The sequence below is a fragment of the Xenia sp. Carnegie-2017 genome, unplaced genomic scaffold, assembly GCF_021976095.1.
Source record: "Xenia sp. Carnegie-2017 unplaced genomic scaffold, XeniaSp_v1 HiC_scaffold_20, whole genome shotgun sequence".
Classification (NCBI taxonomy): domain Eukaryota; kingdom Metazoa; phylum Cnidaria; class Anthozoa; order Malacalcyonacea; family Xeniidae; genus Xenia; species Xenia sp. Carnegie-2017.
This window is the reverse complement of record NW_025813483.1, coordinates 750,767-757,638: the sequence shown is the minus strand read 5'-3', so window position 1 is coordinate 757,638 and position 6,872 is coordinate 750,767. Positions and strand designations below refer to the sequence as shown.

The following is a 6,872-nucleotide window of genomic DNA, read 5'->3' as shown; positions in this document are numbered from 1 at the left end:
CAATGAGCCCAAAGAAAAAAATGAGCCTATTTAAAAATATCTTTCAAACAAAATAATTAATTTGATTCAAAATTCATCCATGACTTCACCTATAATGTTAAACTGATTAGCAAATTTAAGTGACTTGAAAAAATGAAAGTCATCAAATGACAATGAGATTGCTCAAATGTTTAGAAGTAAATGTAATGGATAACTAGCGAAGCTTGTTGAAAAATATCTAGCTGTCGTGTCCTTTGCAGGCGCATGCATAGCTTCATTATTATTCTTAATGTTTGTTGATATTTATTTTGTTTGCAATTGCTTTTTTAATGTGTTATTTGACGATCGTTGGCATAATATTTTTGTTTTATTTATTCTTTACCCGTGTTTTTTTACTTTCTGCAATTAATTCACAAACTTCAATTATATATCCCATTGCAAGCACAAGTGTTTTCATGATTATTTACATTTTGCATATATAATATTTCAATACAAAGAAACCAAAATGTGTAAGAACTTTACATGTAATGATATTTGGTGCAGTTGCAGTTCAGAACACAAAAAAAAATGTTACTTAGTGGTTTATATACAGTATTGATTGTTTTTATTCATCAAACTTATGCAAATTCAAGTGTTCTTGAAATTTATTATGAAATTTAATTACCAAAAATCGTATACAATAAGTCATGCTGTACTTATCCAAAGATTTATAAAATGTTCTTCTAAAGCAACAAGTACAAATTGTACAATTTTGACAAAAAAAGCCATCACCCGGTGCATGAAAACAGGCAAAAAAATAATGATAACGAACAAGCTAGCGTTTCTCTCTATAACGGTAAAGATAAGCTATGGTATAAATTTTTTATAAAGATGACTTGCCTAGAGTACGTTTTGCTGGTTGGTAGATTTGGTCGAGTGCCTTGAGACAAAACGAGCAATGGTTGTTAACCACTTTTGTGATCAACAAACCTGCTAGCAAAATGTAAACAAGGCAAAACGTCGATAGACTAAAAAGTCTCAGTGAGCGAACAAGTTTCTCACTTGACTAAGTTGGTAATAAACAACGCACATCTTCATTCTTATGTGACTGACGAATAGCTCCTTCATCAATAGTTATAGAAGGCATCCCTTGTACGAGCCGAAAACAGGCAACCACAGTTAACTCGCTGTTATGAATTTTAGGTTTTTACCTTGATTTTCATCAAAAGATTGCTTGCCAAATCCCAAAGGGGGAAGTGGAAAATGCGAAATTTTGGAAAAGCAGTCATTTTCGATAATTCTCAGCGGAAGAGGACGAAATCCGCCAAGTTTTTTACAACATCCGATATCTAAAGCCGCGCTTGAGATAGTTGCTCTAGTTATCATAGAACTCAATGGTCACCATTAAGTCTGGCAATACAGGAGCTGTCTATAATAATACCAATATCTTTAACTGATGGAATGGTATTGACTTTTATACCAAGTTATAGAAGATGAGAAAATTATTGGGTAAAGTGGTCGACAACAAAGGATGCATATCTAATGAATCACTTTTTTTAGTTTTGAGATGTTTATACGGCGTCCATTTTCTATTCCTTTGAAAAATAAGGAGATTAACTGTTTCGAATCATCAGAAAAGATTCCAAAGAGCTCAGTTTTGTTTAAGTGAGTGCAAGGTCCCATCGACAAGACAAATATAAAATGAACTTGAGTTAAATGGTGTTTATTCTCATTTTATATAAATTTATTGAACAAAAGTAGTTTCTAAACACAAAAACTGTTACTAATTACATAGTATAGTTACACCACATAGTATAGTTAACTATATTATATAGTACACAAAATTTACATGGCTATGGCTATACCAACATATTGAATATTTGCAACATGATTTATACTGTTTGCATTTATTTTTGAATATGACTGAGGGAAGTCTTAAAAATCTGTTCAAATATGACAGCTCAAAAATATGGGAGACATGGTCTTTACTATCAGTAATAAACTCTGTAGAGGACTTTGCATTAACATTGACTTCAAGTTGTTTATGAACCAATTTCTAATTTAAACTCATCACTTTTAAATCATTATTAATTTGCGTACAATTACGTATACGTTGAATAAGCCACCTGTAACGTTGTGGGAGATTGGAATAACAATATTGCGCAGTTTCATTTTCCAAAAGAGGTTTGTCAAAAGAAAGTACTAAACTGGAGTCCTCATGTTCTGCGGCCTATAAGAAAATATATAAAAGAAGAAAGTCAAATTGCTAAGAATGTTAAGGTTGGTTAATATGTACTGTCGTGCTTGCGTTTATTACTTTATTTCATAATATGTATAACGCCAGTTTCAAATAATTTATGATATTCACAAACGTATAATACACAAATAATGTATACAAAGATAGTATGTACAGAAATACACAAATAATATAGGAAATATAGAAAATTTTGTTCTAAAATGGTTTTTCTGAGCTATATTGTTTCATTGAAAAAAAAATTAAAGATAAAATTCATTTTATGAAGAAATAAATATTTATCATATTTAAAAAATATGTGATAGCTGAAGCTAGTTTCAAACCCGATGTCGCATCCCGCCAAATCCTTAAAACTTACATTAAACTACACAAGCCTTCTAAAGTAGTAGTAATATCGAAATTTTTTCATTATATAAGTTTTTCACAACACTACTGTAAATTATACAGGGTAGCAAAGTTTGTTTACGAAGCCGTAAATATAGTTACTTTGTTAAAAAATGTCGAAAATGAGAACTATTGTGAAGTTTAGTCGTACTTCTGAAGCTCAGAAGCTGGCAGGCTTCTGTACAATTATTGTAGGTGACGCAATTTTCAATGTGGCTACTGACATCGTAAGAAGTATTCGGTGGAAATCTTGTTTGACATTTTCAAGTGTTTTACAAACTCTCTTTATACGAATTATTGAAAATAAGACGCAAAAGACACAAAAGCCGGCTCATGTCAAAGTATGGAAGACTTTATGACTTCCATACAAAATATCGAAAGCTTCTGCATTTATAATGTACAATAAAACAATTTGACTTCAGTCTGAATAGTTATTGATATCGTTCTCAACCTCATTGGCAATTGTCGACTATTTTCACATGATATTTAAAATGGGCATGTGTGATGATAACACCATAACAAAATGCCGCTTATGTCAATGCTACGCAATTTGCATTAAATTGTTTACAGAAATTATGACGTTTTTGATTTGAACTACCATATCTGAATTAATTCCGACGTTTTAAACGCATTTTGTATTACTTCAAATTTACTTCGTGATATTTTCAAGATGACTGATAGTTGATACATATTCAACTTTTCTTACATGGAAAGTAACGAAAAAGAATTTCGGTGGCGTTTAAATATATCGTGAAAATTCAATAACATAGGAAATGAAATGTTGACCTTTTTGACAATAGACAATTTACGGTATGACATTCTTGATAAGAAGTTCTTTGTTGGAATAATGTGCTCAATTTAACTTCCGTTAAAATTTCTCCAAGTATTTCAAATCCATTTTGAACACGTCTTTGCAAATGATATTCGTTAACTAGAAAGTCTGCATTAATGCATGTTTCATGATCTTTGAACATAATAACAAATTCAAACAAATAGGGAACTTTTAGAAATTGATGAATTTGGAACTAGCTAAAATTCAATTGTACAATATAGAAAATTATAAAAATGGATAACATAAAGGGAGAAGTGCTATAATTCTATTTACTCAATATTCAGAGGAAGTTGAGAGAGCAGAGTCAATGGAAGTTCTTAAGCAAAAAGCACAAGACATCATTCAACAATGTACCAATCTTGGAGTACAAGTCGCCAAAATCGAGGGGCGTTGCAGCGAATTGCCACCGGAAATGACGGAAATTAAATCGAGTGTAGCAATACAAATTGAAATGGCAATAGACTTACGGAGTAAAATTGATGGGGTAGAAGCAATTGGTTTCTCTGAATTTAAGTCTATGCAAGATCACATTTCGTCATTACAAGCTAAGATTACTGAGCTGCACGATCACATTTCGTCATTAGAAGCTGAGATTACTGAGCTTAAATCATCAAAGGAATTATTGGAAGAAAAAGTAAATTCGTTGGAAAATGAAAAAACGAAGGAAAATGCTGAAAGAAAGGAGAAAGAAAGGGGAAAATTGGAGGCAGGAAATGGAAAATTGGAAGCAGGAAGTGGACAACGAGAGAAACGCGAAGAATTAAGTAATAGTTTCGAAATACAAGTCACATCAAATGTCCTTTTGCACTTAGTAAGCTGGTTGTCGATAGCTATACATTTAATTTATAATGTCTTGGAAATGCTTTTAATCAACTCAAAATTTTTGACAAAAGACTGTCATGAATCACGATCATGCACAATTCATCTTAAAAATGTAGCAGAGCAGAGACAAAACTTCATTATGCAACATCATTACCACTATTACAGAATAAAGAGTAGTAATAAATACGCTAAAAAACTTCTTACATGCATTACATGTAATAATTGATAACACAGTAAAGCACGTAAAAATTAAACTTGCCTATAAATAAAACGTTTTGCTGATGCAAAGATCTGTGGTTAAGACCTTTTCTTATCTGTCTGAATTTTCACATCTTTATACTACACAAATTTGAAGCATGTTTTGCTTACAAAACTATGTTTAAAAGGTTTTGTGTTTGGAATCATAGTTTTGCATACTCCCAGGGCCTTCCAGTTGACTTATCAAATCAAAAGCGTCTGTATAGAGTAATCATTCTAGTTGATTTTACAGCTCAATGGTTCTGTATAACTGGATCAGCTGACACCAAAAGAATGGCAAAATTTATCTATTTCTCCATGAATAATTGTGATGAAGGGTCGGAATTGGAGGCAGAAATGGAAAATTGGAAGCGGGAAGTGACAACGAAGAGAAACGCGATGAATTAAGTAAGAATTTCGAAAACAAGTCACATCAAATGTCCTTTTGCATAGTAAGCTGGTTGTCGATAGCTATACATTTAATTTATAATGTCTTGGAAATGCTTTTAATCAACTCAAAATTTTGACAAAAAGACTGTCATAAATCACGATCATGCAATTCATTTTAAATTGTAGCAGAGCAGAGAAAAAACTTATTATGCAATCATTACCACTATTACAGAATAAAGAGTAAGTAATAAAACACTTGAAACACTTCTTACATGCATTACATGTAATAATTGACAACACAGTAAAACCCGTAAAAAATTAAACTTTTGCCTATAAATAAAACTTTTGCTGATGCAAAGATTGTGGTTAAGACTTTTTTCTTTTTCTGTCTAAACTTTCACATCTTTATACTACTGAAATTTGAAGCATGTTTTTCTTACAAAACTATGTTCAAAGATTTTGTGTTTGGAATCATAGTTTTATGCATGCTCCCGAGGCCTTCATTTGAATTATGAAATCATAAATCTCTCTGTATAGAGTAGCCATTCAGTTGATTTTACAGCTCAATGGTTTCGTATAACTGGATCAATGACACCAAAGAATGGCAAATTCATTTCTCCGCCTAATATCCACTCCCATGAAAAAAGGGCGAAAAGGAAGTGGTGACGTGTTGGACATTGGCAAAACAACTGATCAAAAATAAAGGTGAAACCGAAATTTATTCATCACGAGGGATAGCAAAACAAAATTTAAAACTGAAGCCCCGACATTTGATTGTATTTTTGCTATACTTGCTTAAAATTACTCGAAGCTCATTCAAATTTTCAAAGAAATTACATGCTTTTCGGATAACATGATTTACGTAATAAGAGAAGTGAGCCTCTCTGTGCGACCTATTACATTTGCATAACTGCTATGAGCTCATGAGTGGGAAGTGGATATTCCCCATACATTGCTTCAATTCATCGTTTATTCTAAGGCTGAATAAAAAGTCTCAACAGCTTTTTGCGTGCACAAACTCATACCAAGATCTATGTGCTCTTTCGTGTCCTCATTGTAGAAATATATTAGCACTCTGAATCTCTCTTTCAGAAAGGAAGCTTACGTTCAATGTTGATAAGGCTCTTAAAGAAAACACGTGAGGTATTTGCAATTTTTCGTATTTCAACTAGAGCACTTCCTTTCTTTAATTTTTCTGCCACTCTTTTCCAATCAGGCTCCTCAATCACACTAGACATGCAAGAAATCGTTCTACAATCATTACGTTTGATGGCTATAAATCCTATAATATCAGTTTTCCTTTTAATGTTTATGAAGTACCAAGTTTTATTTGTTCAGCTTATTCTTATGAGGAATATAAAACTATTCCTCGTCATCGGTGATATCTCCTATGGAAATTTTTCGTACATTTGCTTCATTTCTTTGTGTTCGTTCGAAACTCAATTTTCACCAGCTACTAGACGTTTAGTTTTACAACTAGTGTGAAAGCAAGTAAAAGTAGTAATGTTCTTATACTTGCAGCACTATATCGTGACTGAAAATTTTTATTGTTTTATTGCAACCCTTTCATGAAATGCAGAAGCAGAATTTTACATCATTAACAGTTCACAACGGGAACACTGCATGCCCGGCTGATGAATATAAACAAAAAGCTAGGTATCTTGAAAATGAAATAGGGACATGCAATAATGAAATTTAATTACAGAAAATCTTATACAATAAGTCAAGCTGTAATTATCCATAGATTTATAAGTTGTTCTTCTAAAGCAACAAGTACAAATTGTACAATTTTGACAAAAAAAGCCATCACCCAGTGCATGAAAAGACGCAAAGAAATAATGATAACGAACAAGCTAACGTTTCTCTCCAGAGCGGTAAAGATAAACTATGGTATACTTTTTTTGTATAGATAACTTGCCTAGAATACGTTTTGCTGGTTGGTAGATTCGGTCTAGTGCTTTGAGACAAAACGAGCAATGGTGGTTAACCTCTTTG

The 6,872-nt window shown here is 32.2% G+C and overlaps 1 long non-coding RNA gene across 1 annotated transcript; it reads left to right on the top strand.

Moving 5' to 3' along the window:
- The first annotated feature begins 2,025 nt into the window (after positions 1 to 2,025).
- LOC124441853 lies at positions 2,026 to 4,079 on the top strand. Its single transcript, XR_006947015.1, has 2 exons — positions 2,026 to 2,238; positions 3,713 to 4,079. It is a non-coding gene; the product is annotated as an uncharacterized LOC124441853 (long non-coding RNA).
- The last annotated feature ends 2,793 nt before the right edge of the window (positions 4,080 to 6,872 follow it).